This window comes from Nerophis lumbriciformis, linkage group LG05 (genome assembly GCF_033978685.3).
Source record: "Nerophis lumbriciformis linkage group LG05, RoL_Nlum_v2.1, whole genome shotgun sequence".
Lineage (NCBI taxonomy): Eukaryota > Metazoa > Chordata > Actinopteri > Syngnathiformes > Syngnathidae > Nerophis > Nerophis lumbriciformis.
The window spans coordinates 41,467,228-41,486,121 of NC_084552.2; the positions used below are offsets into that span (position 1 = coordinate 41,467,228).

General features: G+C 38.1%; 1 protein-coding gene across 45 annotated transcripts in view; it reads right to left on the reverse strand.

Moving 5' to 3' along the window:
* The window catches only part of LOC133606391 (receptor-type tyrosine-protein phosphatase delta-like), a 589,160-nt gene that overhangs the window by 315,502 nt on the left and 254,764 nt on the right, over positions 1–18,894 (reverse strand). For all 45 annotated transcript variants that reach the window (XM_061960314.2, XM_061960281.2, XM_061960279.2 and 42 more), the window contains exon 7: positions 5,398–5,445. The gene's annotated coding sequence lies outside the window, so the exon portion shown is untranslated. The remainder of the gene's footprint in view (positions 1–5,397; positions 5,446–18,894) is intronic.

Sequence of the window (18,894 nt, forward strand, 5' to 3'; positions counted from 1 at the left end):
ACATGACTGTGCACCAGTGCACAAAGCAAGGTCCATAAAGACATGGATGACAGAGTCTGGTGTGGATGAACTTGACTGGCCTGCACAGAGTCCTGACCTGAATCCGATAGAACACCTTTGGGACGAATTAGAATGGAGACTGAGAGCCAGGCCTTCTCGATCAGTGTGTGACCTCACCAATGCGCTTTTGGAAGAATGGTCGAAAATTCCTATAAACACACTCCGCAACCTTGTGGACAGCCTTTCCAGAAGAGTTGAAGCTGTAATAGCTGCAAAAGGTGGACCGACATCAAATTGAACCCTATGGTTTAGGAATGGGATGGCACTTTAAGTTCATATGTGAGTCAAGCCAGGTGGCCAAATTCTTTTGGCAATATAGTATATATATATATATATATATATATATATATATATATATATATATATATATATATATTAGGGCTGCAACTAACGATTAATTTGATAATCGATTAATCTGTCAATTATTACTTCGATTAATCAATTAATAATAGGATAAAAGAGACAAACTACATTTCTATCCTTTCCAGTATTTTATTGAAAAAAACAGCATACTGGCACCATACTTATTTTGATTATTGTTTCTCAGCTGTTTGTACATGTTGCAGTTTATAAATAAAGGTTTATAAAAAAAAAAAGAAAAAGAAAAAGAAAAAACAATACTAATTTGCCTCTGCGCATGCACATAGCATAGATCCAACGAATCGATGACTGAATTAATCGCCAACTATATTTATAATCGATTTTAATCGATTAGTTGTTGCAGCCCTAATATATATATATATATATATATATATATATATATATATATATATACACACACACACACATATATATATATATATATACACATACATATATATACATACTCTATATATACTATATCATTATAGTGTCTTCAAAGTATGCCGTTTTTACCAAAATAGGGACTTTTGTCGAGACTGCAACCAGTTATTCATGTTTACATTCATTCTTATGGGGAACTCTGCATCACTATTCAAAGTTTTCAGTTTACGTACCATGTTTAAGAACCAATTAAATTCCTAAAGTCAGGTTCCACTGTACAATATTGAGCCATGTGAACAACAGAACACAGCTGGGGTAAAGATTAGCTTGGCTTATCAGTTCATTTCAGTTAAAAAAAAGGCAAAAATCGGCCAGATACAATCCCACAATTGGTATCAGGACCTCTCCAACGTCTACCACATGGTCCCCACCTACATTAACAGTAGTTGTATTTATTTAATTGTTCCCGTCTACAAATGTGTGGCATCTGTAGTAGAGATGGGTACTTTGAAACTCTGTTCTATTATGTCAGAACTTGAAGTAGCTATCTATGCCTGATTTCAGTGCTCAATGAATGCAGACTCAGCCACCAGCAACACGTGCTTGAAGGTGATATCGTGCAAGTAATGCAGGTTCCTGACAGTGGCATACAGTCTGACCTTAACACACCAACAACAATGCTCACTTTCAACAACGCACAGCGCACACACATTCTGCCGTGGCGCTCGCAGCCGCAACAGCAACACTTCCTCATTATGCACCAATCACAGTCACGGCCAGCAAGGTGCATTCCACGAAATTCTGAACACTAACCTGACAATATAAGCTAATTAGGGTTTTTTACATATTCTGAATTACTGCGATAATTCTGACCTTTTTTTTTTTTTTTAAAGATTTTATTTTAATATTATTAAACTAAAGATAAATAGTTTTTTAAACAAATTGTGCATTTTTAAAGTACCGGTTCGGGAACCATTTAAGCAGAGGCTTCATTTTAAAAGTATTGATATGACACGAGTATTGGTTAATATGTAACCGATACCAATCCCTCATTTGTAGTTCTACAGATAAGACCTAAACTAAATGTATTTTTACTCAACAAATAAGACCAACTCAGGTTCAGGTTATTTAATACTTTGCTGCCTAAATGGGATACAGTTAAAGTTAAAACAGTACCTCACTTTTGGTGAGTAAATGCAATAAATGCTAACTTGACACAAATAGGGATGGAAACGATTAAGAATGTTCACAACCACTACTAGGCGGCGACTTGTTTTCTGCCTAAATGGGATACATTAGAAGCTAAAATAGTGCATACCATAGATTTTTTTAATTTAAAATAATAATCTGGTACAAAACACCTTTTTTGTTTGTGTACTATATTACCTTCTACCGCAGCAGGGAAATAATTGGGCGCTGCTTTTTAGTTTAGGAAAAAAAATGCTTCAACTTCATTTCCACTCTAAAAGTTAAACAGTTTCTGTCTTACACTGTATGTCCACATGATGTACATCCTCTGAAATGTCAACTTTTGATGCCCATCCCCCCCACCCCCCCAAAAAAACTTTTTGATGTTAATCAAAGTCAAGACAGACTTAATCCGAGCGCCCTGATAAGATTATTTTTTTAAAGCAGGGTGAAGGATGGTGTTGGTGGTGGAGGGCTGTATCAGGTGAAATGAAGAGGAACTGATTGCTTATGGTGATTGTGCTGATTACATTTTAAATTTAAAAACGTTGCCCCCCCCCCTTAGAACATAATCCTTTACTGCAGACAATGACATAGCAATCTCGCTAAATGCCATTGCAGACCTGACTAGTGTACAATATAAAATGTTGAAATAGCCTCCTATTTCAGGCATTATTTTTTCCAGCGTTCGCAAATCACTGCATCAGCGTTAATCCTTAATATGGTTTCAAAATTGAACAAAAACAATCATGTCACTGAGACGTTTCCTCATCGTCCTCTTATTTGCTGACAAGCAGGATTCCATTTACTCTCAGCAGTCAAAACATTATGGATGCCGGCGTTACAGTTGTCACATAAATGACATTCGGAAATCAGTGGCGGCGGACATTTGCATGAAGTAGAGCGGCCCCCGGATTTGCATATCAGTGGTTTGCAATTGTTCGCATGTCTTTTTGGCCAGACGTGACAGATGGCGTCATGTCAGCTATTGTATTCATGAAACGCTACAAGAGCTAACAAGTGACAATTGAAAGGAGCAGCAAGGCGCATCAGACAGTATTGTCAGGGGCTAGGGAACCTTTACCATACTGCCATTTCCTGCTACAATACACATAATAGTCACAAATTGTTTTCATTATTATGAGCATTTGTAGGTTGAATATTTTAGGCTCTGATAATTATTTTTCCGAGGTTTGTTTTATTTAGAGTTATATAGCACCCCATAGGTCCCGCACCTTGCTGGAGATCAGTCCTTCTCAAATAGTGAGGCCGGCCCTCCTGGGGTGGTGTTGTACGATACCAGTGGGGGCACGTGTGACCTCGGGGAACATGCTTTTTTTTTGCCATACCAGAATATGATGAAGAAAGACCAGTGTTGTTTCCTCTAATGTTAGTAAGCTTACAATGTTATGCAGGGATATAGTTAACAATTGTATTTAAAAAATATACTACATATAGTCACAGTGGAGAGGGGGGCACAAAATATTATCTTCTTCTAAGGGGGCCGCAACAGAAAATATTTGAGAAGCACTGCTGTAGATAGTTGACTGTATCGACCCAAACATAAAAAGATAAATGTTCCCTAGAAAAAAAAGACTGTCTATTGGGGATGTGAATCTTTCAACAACTCACTGTTCAATTCAATTCTAATTCTTAGGGAGACAATTCGATTCAAAATCAATTCCTAATTCAACACTATTGTCGATTCAAACCGTCCATCCATCCATCCATTTTCTACCACTTGTACCGTACGGGGTCGCAGGGGTGCTGGAGACTATCTCAGCTGCATTCGGGCGGAAGGCGGTGTACAAGTATGGACAAGTCGCCACCTCATTGATTGATTGATTGATTGATCGCAGGGCCAACACAGATAGACAGACAACATTCACACTCATATGCACACACTAGGGCCAATTTTAGTGTTGCCAATCAACCTATCACCAGGTGCATGTCTTTGGAGGTGGGAGGAAGCCGGTGTACCCGGAGGGAACCCACGCAGTCAGGGGAGAACATGCAAACTCCACACAGAAAGATCCCGAGCGCAGGATCGAACCCAGGACCTTCGTATTGTGAGGCAGACGCACTAACCCCTGTTTCACCGTGCTGCCCCGATTCAAACCGATTCCTGCAATATATTATTTGGAATATAAACTATGTTAAAACAGGTTACACGCTACAAACGCTCCTCTTCACTGCTGACGTATTGGCATGAGGTCACAAGAATATTATTATTAGTTTTTGGTATTTTCTTCTATTTCTTGGCCAGCATTCTTATTTGTGTTTCCATTTCCTGTTTGCCTCCTTTTTCTACTATTTTTCCTGTGCAGGCGCTGGCTTCCTTACCTGTCCCTGACTGGCAATCAGAACAAACCTGCTGTATATACCAGCCCAGTCCTCTGGAACTCTGTTTTTTGTTTTGTGTGCACTCCCTGTCTTCACTAGTTTTGTTTATTAAATACAGTTTTACCTGCATTTGGCCTGCTGTCTCTGGATCCTGGGTTCACAACCAACAACACCCCAAGCCAGTATGTAAATTCTACGACTATATGCGCAACCAAAATAATTGATATTTGAAAATCATGAATGAATTCAAAATCTTAATAAATGAGAATTGCGACTCGGATACGAACCGTTTTTACGGCACCCCTACTGTCTTTAAATACTGTGTATTATATTCGATGGCGACACATTATTTTAAATGCAAACCTAATGGTTTGGTAACGATGATGTTTGTCTTGTTTTGTCTCTGACTTTGCAATAAAAAATATTATTTATTTTAATTTGTTGTTTTCAAAAGACCTACTGCAAAAATGCTTATACGAGAGGAACACTTCCACGGCGTGGCGCAGTGGAAGAGTGGCCGTGCGCGACCCGAGGGTCCCTGGTTCAATCCCCACCTAGTACCAACCTCGTCATGTCCGTTGTGTCCTGAGCAAGACACTTCACCCTTGCTCCTGATGGGTGCTGGTTAGCGCCTTGCATGGCAGCTCCCTCCATCAGTGTGTGAATGTGTGTGTGAATGGGTAAATGTGGAAGTAGTGTCAAAGCGCTTTGAGTACCTTGAAGGTAGAAAAGCGCTATACAAGTACAACCCATTTATCATTTATCATTTAAAGACAAACTGCAAGTACCCTAGTCAAAGTTTGTGTACGTGCCAGGAGTGCAAAGCTGTTTTTCAGGACCTATTGCTAAAACAATAGACACAGTTCTTCTTCAACATTTTAGCAAAGTGTATAAAATAATAATTCAATCCAGGCTAGTGAAATGATCCAAACATGTCGCCAACTTTCTCTTATCTCCATGTGGCTTCATGGCACGTTACAGGGCCCCCTACATTAACAGACCATCTGTCCGTAAAATATAACTGCCCCATCTAGAAATAGCGTGGCTTTAGAAAAAGCCTACCTTGAGGTTGAAGGTGTGAAAGTCAGGGAACATTCTCTCTCCTGAGACCTGTGACAGACAGAAAAAGAGGATTGTCAGTCATGATTAGAACAATTAAAGAGCAGCCTTCTCTGACAGTGATTGATCAATGAGGAACTCCCGTAAGCAAGACAAGGGCTAAGGGGCGGAGGCAGGAAAGGTGCTCCCTGGAGTAAATTGTCAAAAGTAAGTAATACGCTGTGTCCCACTTTGCCATGAAGGACATTTTTGGTCTTAAAGAACTTGATTTAACTCCAAATGAAGTCATTGTGAGAACAGCATCAAGCCGCCAAGGAAATCTATAAGCCTTGAGCTTAATGTACATGCTGGAAAACTCACTGCTGCCTTGTACAAAATCCCATTACAAAATGTTTACTTACTATGGATGCAAAGTGTCCATTTACATCCCTCAAGGCAAAATCAAGCTTGTAGTTCTGTGTTTCGATGATTGCTAAATACAAAGTCTACCTCCGAGTATTGTATTTCTTATTTTAATGATTTAATAGTCATAGAGCATTTTACAAGTTCAACAATTTTTTCCTATTGTTCCAAAATATGTTGCTAATGTTCTACGTAAAAGTTGGATATTTTTGTTTTATTATGTAACATTGTTATTGTATACATATAATTTTGTTTTCAGTGTTGCAAAATCAGTTTTCAGTTTTCTTGAAATGTTTGCAAAAAAAATATTTAATTGCTCCAGAATGTCTTCATTTTTTTATTGTTAATGTTTGATTCCATATAAGTTGTTTATTTTTCTGCTCATGTGATGTGTTGTAGAGGTTGTCTGACCTTGTTCTAGATCTGTGTTTCATTGATTTAGTAGTTGCCAAAAAACACTTAAAGCATTTTGGTCTTTGAGAAGTAGTTTTTTTCAGAGTTTGAATGTTTTTGTTTCATTGCTCTAGAGATGGATTTGTATTGTTTGAGACAAAGGTTATTTAATTATTATAAAAGTTATTTGTTTAATTTTTTTTTAGAATTAGTTTTTAGTGTCGTTTTTTTAAAATATTGTTCAAAGGTTATTGTTTTGTTTTTATGGCTTGAATACAACCTAATTCAAAATTGTAAAAACATTTTAAAACAAATAAAACATTTTGTTGACTGTATTTTTATTGTTTTAGAATTTTTTTTTTTTTTTTGAGAAATTTGTTTCCTTCGTACAGAAATCATGTGTTTCCTTTAAACATGGGTGTCAAACTCTGGCCCGCGGGCCAAATTTGTTACATGTTACACTGAGGGTGGCCGTATAAACAACTTTAACATTGTTAGAAATATGCGCCACACTGTGAATCCACATTAAACAATAATAACAAACACATTTCGGGAGAACATCCGCACCGTAACACAACATAAACACAACAGAACAAATACCCAGAATCCTTTGCAGCACTACACGGGGGGGGGGGGGGGGGGGGGGGGGGGGGGGGGGGGGGGGGGTGTATTTTGGGGTGTATTTTTATTGTTTGAAAAAAAATGGTTTTTTCACTGGTCTATACCAGGGGTGTCCAAATTGCGCCCCGGAGGCCACTTGTGGCCCAGAGCTTCTTTTTTTTTATTGGCCTGTGACACATTCTACAAGCAAAATAAATGTGTATGGATTTGAACAATACACAAAAAAATGAAACTCACCCTAATCCCGCCTACACCTCCAATACATTAGACCCAGAAACTAAAATGGGTGATGAACTCTGCGCCTTACTGAACATGATCTTTGATGATTTCCGTGTGTACTGTCATGATGAACATGTGTACAAATAAAGCTAAGACGTGGATGTTTTGTCCAGATAGTTATTGATATTGGTTGACCAAAATTGTATTGCTTTTTGTATCTTCAATGTGAATAATGTATCAATGCAGCCCCCATATAATCGTGTGGACACCCCAGGTCTATACGATTTTTTTGTTTTACAGTTGTAAAAGTTGTTTTTTGTATTTCTAAAAGTATTGATTGTTGATTGATTGTTACCACAGCATCTTGTGTTAAAGGTAAACAGTTAAAGTACCACTGATAGTCACACACACACGAGGTGTGGTGAAATTACTCTCTGCATTTGACCCATCTCCTTGTTCCACCCCCTGGGAGTTGAGGGGAGCAGTGAGCAGCAGCGGTGGCCGCGTTCTGGAATCATTTTGGTGATTTAACCCCCAATTCCAACCCGTGCTGCTGAGTGCCAAGCAGGGAGGTAATGGGTCGAGTTCTCAACCACAACCATCTTTCCTCCACATTGATCTACGAGAGTGGCACACATTCTGAATTGCTAGTATTTGAATAACCGATAAGAAAGCCAAAATGTGTGTACACAGACGGTGAAATTATTTGTCCACCCTGTTTGCAGTTGGTCTTGAACAAGATCAGAGCGCTCCTTTAATAAAGAGCAGTGATTCTCAAACTGTGGTACTAGTGGTATGCTAAACTACCACTTACTTTAATATTCAAACACAGTGTTACTGTTCAAACTGTGTGTAATATTACAGTGGCCAAAAATGTTAAATATACTTGTTGAATAAAAACTGCTTCGTTTGTAATGAATATTTAGACCTACTACGCTACTGTATTTTACTTGGAGAGACATGTGTTTTCTGAGGTTGTAATTGGTGAAACAAGTTAAAGAACCACTGATATAGAGGATATTTGACTCTTCTGTTTGCCCCCCCATATAGACACCATCTCTCTATGGTGGCTTTAGTGACTGGGGTGTGTGAAGTTAATGATTTGATGTTAACGGCGAGATGGGTCCTTGGGAGCGTCAACAGTTGGAAAAAAAAGAGCGTTTGGCTGGCGGCCTTGCTTGCTTCAGCACTTTGAGTCGCATGTTTTAACAGTTCCCCCCTTAGAATGTCCCCCACAGGAGAGAAGGCTTTGATGGGAGAGAATTGCACAGTCATTCATCACATTAATGAGTAATGTCACTTTATTTACAAAATATGGGGGGAGGGGGTTACCCCTCCTCCTTCCAGCTTTTAGAAGTTATTCACAATCAGGATTCTGCGATGTGATAATGTTGGCTGGAGTTAATTGAAAAAAAGGCAATCTACAGCGGTGCAGCTAGCCAGCTGTTTCTGTATGATTGTAGCTTTGGGTGTTTTGTGACACAGAAGGAGAGAATTTGGCGGCTTTTTTGGGACGGAGGCTTCAACTCTGATCATTAGCACACGGACAAACTTTAAACTCAAAACCAACTTGTTTTGTTTTGGTGGTTTTTATAACCCCTGAGCTTCCTCACAACCACCCATGACTGATGTGGCTTCAGTAGCCAGCCTAGCCTTTTTTTTGCAGATTAAAAATAAAAGGAATCAATGGGATTTTACCATTGCCATTACATTACTTTACAGTGGGTTCTGTCATGTACAGAAGATCTTAATCAGTGTATTGCAGTAGGTTCTTAGAAATAGAAAAGTGCTCCTGTCATATATAAGATTTTTGTATTAGGTCCTTAAAACAGCAGAGCACTTCTGCCACTTTGACTAGCACTTTTGCTTAGTTCTTAATAACAGCAAAACTATACCATCATATAAAACAGTGGTTCCCAAACTTTTTTCACCAAATACCACCTCAGAAAAAACTTGGCTCTCCAAATACCACCATAATGACCCACAATAAAATATAGTAGCGTAGCCGACCTAAATATTCATTAAAACAAGGCTGAGGTTTTATTTAACAAGTATATTTAATAATTGTAGTCACTGCACCATTACACATTGAACAGTAACACTGTGTTTGAATATAGGAAAATAAAACACTGCACTTTACTCAAATGATTCTTTGGCATACCTCTAAATGGAGCCTGCGTACCACTAGTGGTACACGTGCCACAGTTTGAGAATCCCTGATATAGAGAATGTTTGACCAGCAGTAGGCATATAAGGGATCTTTCATGAGTGAATGTTGTAGTAGTCTGGTCCTCATTGGTCCTCAGCTTGATGAAAATGTGGGCCCCAGGACAATTTAGGTGAATAGCCCTCTTTTTGGCATTTCACAACAGACTGATAAATCACAGAAGAGGATGAGTCACTATTTATTTAGCCCTTCTAATTGAAAATGTCCGTCACGGGGGCAGCCATTATCTCTTTGCCTTGATCACTGGCAGGTATTTCACAGTGAGTGATGCACCAAGTGTCAACGCAGGGTTGGAAATGCTGAGGAGTCAAAATTCTGCTTGTTTCTTTCTACACTCGTCTACTTTTAGGCAATGTTTGACATGGCCCTTGGCATCATTGTGATAATTCCGTCACTGCTTTAGCTTCAAAGCATTGCGATTAGTGCTTAAAGAAGCTGTCACCTCCTTTGAGCAAAGCCCCTCGGGCTTAACTTCTAATTGTCCCCCAGGGGGTTGTCATTAGCTTCCACCTTGTCTCCAGCTTTCATTTCCCGCTGCTGTCTTTCCTATCGCTAGCAATGCCTGGCGTTGTAACATAAGGAAATTGGATGTTTCCTTCTAAACAACAGCAGGAATACCAGGTGCATTTTATAAACCCACAACAATAATGGTACACAGTTTTACCACACAGAGGTGTGCCACAGGAATCCTCGTTAAGCCCAATGTTTATTTTTCAAACCTGATGACTTTTTATCCTGGCTATCACTGATTGATTTTCAGGTGTGCATCTTGGCATCAAATACCATCTTTTCTAACTGTAAATAATCAGTTGAGTGTTCTTGTTAGTTAAATCAAACACATACAGTGGAACCTCGATTTACAAACCCCTCAGTATACAAACTTTTCGATGTACAAGACACAAACAGAATTAAAAAAAAGCTTGCTGTACAAACCTTCTCTTAGTGTACACATGTTTCATCCACAAATTCTGTGCCAGCATCGCAACCATCATGTCGTGCCTGGCAGGACATCAATTGTGGGCGGGATCATTGATCTCTGTGCTCATTCAGTCAAATGAGCAGTGTTGTTGTTAGCTACTTTGTTAATTACTACTTTTTGTGCTTTTCAGAGTTTTTTTAAACCCTTTTACAGCATTTTTCAAGTTTTGCTAGCTCAATATAAGTCCAAAGAAAGCGATGGACAAGCGATGTGTGGTTTGAAACATTCTGGAAGTATCAACAGTGTTGTCGACACTCCCCTCCCCTAAAGTGGATTTTAATTTTTGTTCCTAACCATTGTAGCGACCTGGCTGTTAAAGTTAAGAAGTTTTGTGATTTTAAACTGTCAGTGTACCAGAGCGCTATAGAAAGAGTGGCTACGAATGAAGACAGTTCAGCTGTTGTTGTTATTTTGGCTTTGTTATTAAATAGAACGTTGGTCCATCACCCCCATTTTATGTTTGATATTAAGTACTGCATAGTGCTTTATATTGTGTTGAAAGTGTACAATCCTTAACTAAAATATGGACTTTTGCCGAGGCTTGGACCCATTACTCATGTTTACATTGTTTCTTATAGAGACATTTTTTTCATTAAACATGCTAATGAACACATCTTGAACAGCTGTCCTAACCTCACCCGTTTAATCACTGGCGAGAATTAGCAAGGCGGCGGATGCTAAGCATGTGCAAAAATCTCTGCAAAGTGCATTGCTTACAAACAGTAATTAATATCGCAGCACTGTTTATTTTGTTTTTTTTGCTTGCTAAGTGTTGTTTGTTTCTTATGGAGACATTGTTTTCAATGTACAAACTTTTATGTCACAAACCCTGTCCAAACACTGTTCATATACCAAGCTTCCACTTTTTTGTTCTCTTCTTCTACATGGGGTATTGTTTTGAAACGTCTCATTGCGTCACAATGAAGCTGGTTTATATTTGAAATATGACATGGTCCAGCTGTCAGGAATTGGCCTGTTAAAATACAAACACTTATAATAGATCATTTCAAAAATCAAGTACAAGTCAGTTTAAAAACACCACAATGTGTCTCCAACGTTTGACTGTACAACACGAGTGACACAAGGCTTCAGGGTACCCCAGTTATTTTGGTTTTCTAATAGGGGATTGAATTACGAGGACAAACGATGATTTTGGAGGCTAATGTTGAGAAAAGTTGTCGTCTGGAACACCAGAGGCTGTGGCAACAGGCAAACCCTTTGTTGTGTCGATATTGTAGGAAACATCTCTCAGACCTTAATATGAAATGGAGTCGAACTGTAAACAAAATAATAATAATAATCCCATCAACCTCCAATTTGGTTTTAATTTTCAAATTGTAAGTTCTTTGGGCTCCTGTGAGTTCTGAAGATCGAATGCATATTTTTCTCACAAAGTGCATGACCTCAGAAGCGTTTCTTCTTCTTCCTTTTGAAATGTTTTTTGCGTGAAAAAATAAAAAAATAAAAAAATCAATTGAAGACATACATGGGAAAAGCTAACACAATTGTCCACCGTTGACTATGGCTGGTGCAATGTGTGACACTTGTGACGTTTTAATGGGTTCTCTATTTTCACATGCAAAAAAAGCGGGATGAGAGAGATATACAGAGAGCACTTCATGTGTTGCTCAAGGTCCTTTTGGATACTCCCCATCCCACATCTCCCTGCACAATTAATTTTATCTTTGGGGTATTATCAAGAGAGAGCTTGGCAAAGCAGCATGACAGAAAAAAACCGATAGAAAAAAAAAAAAAAAAACGATCCAGAACCCTGAGGCTCAGGGTGGAAGGATTAATCTGTTTGACAAGATCTCTCACAAATGATTTTTGCCTTGGCTTTGCTTCCGCTAGATGTTTGCCACTATGTCTGGAAAACGCTTGCAACATGCAAGCGGCAAAGCAAAGAAAAAAAGGATGACAGGTTGTTGCAAAAATGCTAATAATAGATCCTCTATATTACATGAGATCGCTGAAGTTTTAAGGACCTACTGCTAGTCAAAGAACCCCCTACATGCCAGGAGTAGTCTGCTGTGTTGAAGGATCTACTGCTGTTATGTGTCAGCAAGCATTGCTATAGAGCTGCATTGTGTCCTGCTAAAAAAACTATGCAAGTTTCAATCCAATCATTCCACTCTTGCTCATAATCGCAGAAACTATTTTGGACACATGGAGAATGAATCAAAATCATGATTGAATAATTATCTGGAGTGAAATTCATCAAACATGCCAATGAACACATCTTGAACAGCTGTCCTAACCTCACCCGTTTAATCACTGGCGAGAATTAGCAAGGCGGCGGATGCTAAGCATGTGCAATAATCTCTGCAAAGTGCATTGTTTACAAACAGTAATTAATATCGCAGCACTGTTTTTTTTTTTTTGCTTGCTAAGTGATTTGAGTGCACTTGTGTAATTGTGCCAAAGAGAGTTGTACTTGTTAAGATTCAAGACTGAGCGTTGACATTAACATAGCCTGTGTGTCTCTTTATGGGTGTCCAAATTTGACGCATCTGCAAAACCCACCGGAAAAGTAGAAATTCACAATTTGAACGCAGAGTGTGCAAAAAGAAACAGGCTGCTTCTGGTGTTTCTGTGACTGGACATTGCCAAGGTGACCGTGCCAATGTGGAATTCCGTGGCATTTACACAATGCGGTCGTGGCGCATGTGGCTTTCACAGCCCATGAAGCCTGACATACAGCAAGAGGGGACTATTTTTGAACAGCATCGCATGGATGTGAATAATAAGATTTTTATATAGCATATAATACATATACTGTGCATTACTAGAACTAATGACATGCAAGCTTTTATCATATCTGCATACATAGCTCATCTGCCGTTAGATTAAAAAAGTATTGTAATAGCCTGCATTTTAAAAGGGGAATATTAGCATATTCATAGATGACTTTAATATCCTGCACAGTACCTAATATGTCTGCCAAATTAAACAATTTAAACACATTAAATAAAATCAGCATATTGAAGAGCGACTAATGCAATGGTTCAGTTGTTTAAACTGCAGCTAACCAACTTTGTTTTAAATAAAATGAGAAATGCACAGTGGTAGACAACCGTGATGGGGCTTGAAAGTGTGACGTGGAAACGCAATGCATCATGGGTCTTACTGCATCGGAATAGTATATTTACACAGGGTAAGATGCAAGACTCTGTCCTAAAGTTGGGTTTATTTTCTTTAACAAGTTCCAAATATGTCACAAACGTGCGGCCCTTAATAACTTCCACAATGGTTGTATTAATCGCTTCGGCAAAAAAACAAATATTTGGTGAGATTTGTCTAATTTCCAGCGTGAAAGCAAAGCTAATGAACTAGGTTAGTGAGCAAAGAAACAATCGGCTAACTATTAGTCAAGGCTAAGCACAAAATGATATTTTTGGAGAAGCAGCACAGTGTTTGAAGTATTTAAAAGTAACAATTGGCTTGTATTTTCGGGGAACCCTACTTATGAAACAAGGCCGAGGGACCTCACGCATCTTGAGTAAAAAAGAGATGAAATGACAATGTGCCTTAATAGACTTTACTTTCTGAAATTCTTCACCGGTAATTAAAGTGACTCCGTGGATGAAATACTCGATTCAAATCTCTCGTCCATCGGACGTGCTTATAGCCAGAGGTGGGTAGAGTAGCCAGAAATTGTACTCAAGTAAGAGTACTGTTACTTTAGAGATTTATTACTCAACTAAAAGTAAGGAGTAGTCACCCAAATATTTACTTGAGTAAAAGTAAAAAGTATGTTGTGAAAAAACTACTCAAGTACTGAGTAACTGATGAGTAACATACACACTCATATCATATATATATATATATATATATATATATATATATATATATATATATGTATGTATGTGTGGGAAAAAAAATCACAAGACTATTTCATCTCTACAGGCCTGTTTCATGAGGGGGGGTTCCCTCAATCATCAGGAGATGATTGAGGGAACCCCCCCTCATGAAACAGGCCTGTAGAGATGAAATAGTCTTGTGATTTTTTTTCCCACACATACATATATTGCGCTCTACTACGGTATCGAGCACTATTTTTTGGATAACCTTATTAAGACATATATATATATATATATATATATATATATATATATATATATATATATATATATGTATATATATATATATATATATATATATATATATATACACACATACATACATACATATACATTGATATATACAGTATATAATTTATAAGTATTTATTTTGCTGTTTTTGTTTACATGTTAAAGGTGTTTTAATGAATATACATGCATGTTTAACATATAGATTCCTTTCTTTAATGAAGACTAGAATATAAGTTGGTGTATTACCTGATTCTGATGACTTGCGTTGATTGTAATCAGACAGTCTTGATGATAACGTCCACGTTTTCAAATGGAGGAGAAGAAAAGTTCCTCCTTTCTGTCTAATACCACATGAAAGTGGTGGGTTTTTGGCATCCTATTTGTCCAGCTTCCATATTCGTTTTTATACACTTTGCAAGAAATATATTGGCGTCAAACTCCGTAGCTTGCTAGCTTGTTTACGCTGGCTTTCGGAGACTCTTGTTTTGAAAGCGCAGGCGCGATGGCGCGGCACTTTTATTGTGAAGACAGGAACGTCCTCATGTGCGGTCAGTCTTGAGGCTTTTGACGGTACGGTTGAAATAAAACAAGTATCTTTTTTCCTTCACACTTTTGATTGATTGATTGGAACTTTTATTAGTAGATTGCACAGTACAGTACATATTCCGTACAATTGACCACTAAATGGTAACACCCCAATACGTTTTTCAACTTGTTTAAGTCAGGTCATGTGACCACCTGGCTCTGTTTGATTGGTCCAACGTCACCAGTGACTGCATCTGATTGGTGGAACGAAGTGAAACGTCACCAGTAAGGCAGGCACTATGAAGGTCTGTCTGACAGACCAAAACAAACAAAGCGTGCATTAACAGATTGATAAAAATTAGTAGCGAGTAGCGAGCTGAATGTAGATAAAAGTAGCGGAGTAAAAGTAGCGTTCCTTCTCTATAAATATACTTAAGTAAAAGTAAAAGTATGTTGCATTAAAACTACTCTTAGAAGTACAATTTATCCCAAAAGTTACTCAAGTAGATGTAACGGAGTAAATGTAGCGCGTTACTACCCACCTCTGCTTATAGCTCATATGAGTCGATTCCGCCATTTTTGTATTTTTTTCAAGGTAGTGAGCCTTTGAAATAGGGTAGTTTGTCTCCGCGCGGTCCCTTGTTTTTATTTTATTTTGCACGATCCATTTTAATCCCGTTTGTTGCTCACTTTCACATTGTTCACATTGTTATCCAACAAGTATGTCTACCAAGCCCCCACAATGCATTGCAAAATCAAGTGGCCTTTCGAACCCTATACCAATGAGAATGTGGAAATTGATTTGATATGCTGTGATGAAATTGTCCGAGACTCACTCCCTTCCGGAGGACTTTCAGCAGGGCAAACATACATCAATATAAAAACAATTATTAATAATAAAAAACTACACAACATATAAAATAATGGTATGTATGGTCCAGTTATATCTTCCATGAACCACAAAGTGGCCTGCAAACATATGGACATACTATAATACATAACCTTAATAAATTCCTCATATCTAACATACATTTATAATATTTGTATGCACTAAATGTGAGTAAATATAACCAATACACACGACAAATACTACCAAAAAATAATGGTCCAATTGTCATATGGTATATTTCCTGAACTAGGAACTGGACTGTTAACATACATACATACATACTGTATATACAAATATTTTCCTATTCCAGTACCATGCCTCCAAACTTTTGACTGGTACAACATAGTGATGTGCCACAAGACTCTTACAAAGGGCCTGTTTGCAAAACAATGTAGACCATCTTATTAGTGCATGTATTTATTATTTATATATTATTATGGGTCTGCGTGCAAGCAAGTGCCACCTCACCTGCTGCAGAGAGCGCAGTGTGTGTGCAATTTTGTTTTTTCAATGTATTTTTTTGTATTATTTCTTATTATTTTAAAGACATTGTCCGCCACATCTTTCCGGTATCGTTGACAACAGCACAGTTTTATTCCATTAGATAGCACTACAAAACTTAAAAGTCCATAAACAGGAATAACTTGGATATGCGAGTCATCCAAGAGCGGCTTTTAATGAGATTTTAAAGGTTCACTTGGTGTTAAAAGTGGTTAATACAGCCTTTGCATATTACAAAAATCCAGAATTATCTTTAATTCCTCAGAAAATGGGTTTACCTCTGATCGCTCATTCATGAAAGAAAGAAAAAAAGTGATTCACTAGAAGCTCCTCGGCAGAGCTCAATGTATTTTGTTAACAGAAAAGAGCAAGGTTAAAAGGTTAATATCCGGCAGGGACCACAATCCTCTGTGCTATTGTGTAGTGTCGCATTCCCTCCAACTCGCTTCCTCTCTTACTTTTCTGTCTTTCGAGCCAGCATCTGTGTGTACGCTCGCCCAGATGCACACCTGCACACTCTCTTTCTCCCTTTCCCCCTCAGTGTACAAGGCAGCGGCAGAGTCATCCATCCAAACTCGCAGACCGTGAAATTAGGTTAAGACGTAAGGCTGTGAATGACACAGGTGCGGATACAAATGAGAACATCCGAATGAAAAAGCGCACATCCAAGACAGCTGATTTGGTGGTAGTTATAGGCCCCCGTTGGAATTACATTTCACAGCGTCTCCTCATTTTTATTAAGCCCACTTTTCCTGTTGTCTATTAGGAAGTCAGGCCAAGGTATTAGCAAAGCAATGTAAATCCCATGGAAGCGTTCCTGTTCCTAATTAAATCAAATAGGTTGGCTTTTTTTTTTTTTTTTGCAAAAGCGTGAGACAGATAATTTTTCCCATGTGCATAGAAGACAAACGTTTGGAGACACCTTGTGTTATGAAACCTTTGACTGGTACACCATAGGCATTTTTCACAAGGATTCCCACTATTATTTTGCCAGATTATAACTTGTATGTTCATGGGTGATTTTAAAGTGTGCATCTTGGGGTCAGATAATGTATTCACTGTTTTTATTACTTTATCTTACATGGACCAAGAAGTGGTCTGCCAATATACGGTCATATTAAGAACAGAACATTTCCTGGTATATAGTGCCAATCAAATATTTGGAGGCACGTTTTGTGAAATTTAATGATTTAATGTCTCCAAACTTTTGACTGGCAGACAAGTGCCACAAGGCTCCTACTTATGTCCACTGTAGTCTAATGACATATTTGATAATATTGGGTAATTATATTTTTATAAATAAAGGCCTTCTTGTTGATAAAAACCTTACCCTTGATGAATGCTTGGATTTTTACCTGTAAAGAAATGTGCGTTTTGTCAAAGGGGTCCTACAAAGCTGCACCAACAGAGTAACCTATTGCATTTATTGTAATGGCTATTGACCCCTTCGTCAATAAGAACATGCTGATTCATGGATTCTTTATCCAAAGTTTAATTGTTTTTATTTTCCAGGCAAATCCACATTATTACAACGACTGCAGTAGGAATCACTCAAAACAGAAATGAAATATGTGTTGATTTCAGCTGAGAAAGGTTTCATGTTATGGGCTCTTTGGGACTATTTGGGCCAAGTCAACCATGTATGTATGTATGTATGTATGTATGTATGTATCTAAAACGCTGTGTCTTGATGTCCAAGACAAATTTCTCCTTGGAGACAATAAAGCTAATTATTATTATTAATTGGTAATGTTGTCTGTCTATCTGTGTTGGTCCTGTGATGAGGTGGCGACTTGTCCTGGGTGTACCCCGCATTCCGCCCGAATGCAGCTGAGATAGGCTCCAGCACCCCCCGCGACCCCGAAAGGGACAAGCGGTAGAAAATGGACGGATGGATGGGTTATTCAAGGTTCAAGGAAGTTGAATATTGAGTGCTGAGTCAATAAATATAAGATGATGTGAAAATATACCCTCACACATTTTTTTGTGAGCAGAATTCAAGTGAAACTCCTTTAAAACATTTTAAAAGGCACAAGTATTTGCCCAAAACATTTGTCCAAATGGGCTTCACTCTGTGGATTTTGCATCATCCTAAACACAAAGAGGACTGCAAAACATTAACCCAGGAAGTGGCCTGCTAACCTCTGGATCAACACAAAGGTCTTTAAATTCCATCATACATTTTTATATAACATACATGCAGAGGAATGCCACAGGGCTCCTTATTGGGGTTTGTCTTATTTGGTTAATCACTGCTGATTTAATGACGACGTTTTTAAAAGGCAAAGTGCCTGTTGCGGACACATAAAACATACACTGCCTGGCCACACAAAAGTCACCACCTATGCAAATAGGTAAGAGCCTTATATTGGATAATTACTGCATTGGTGAAGATTAAATGTGTAACAATACATCAATTACATCGATCTATCAATTTAAAAGTCCTAAGATTCAACAACATCGATCTATTCTTGGCAAGTTGACCTTCTGGAATGTATATGTCGATATAACATTGTTTTAATAGGCAATCAATCGATTTTATCGATACTAGAAAAAAGAAAACATTGGATTTAAGAAAGGCAGATTTTATATTCAGTTTAGCACATTTAATAAGGACGTTAAACGTTACTCAAGTCTGTCTGCCCGTCTGTGG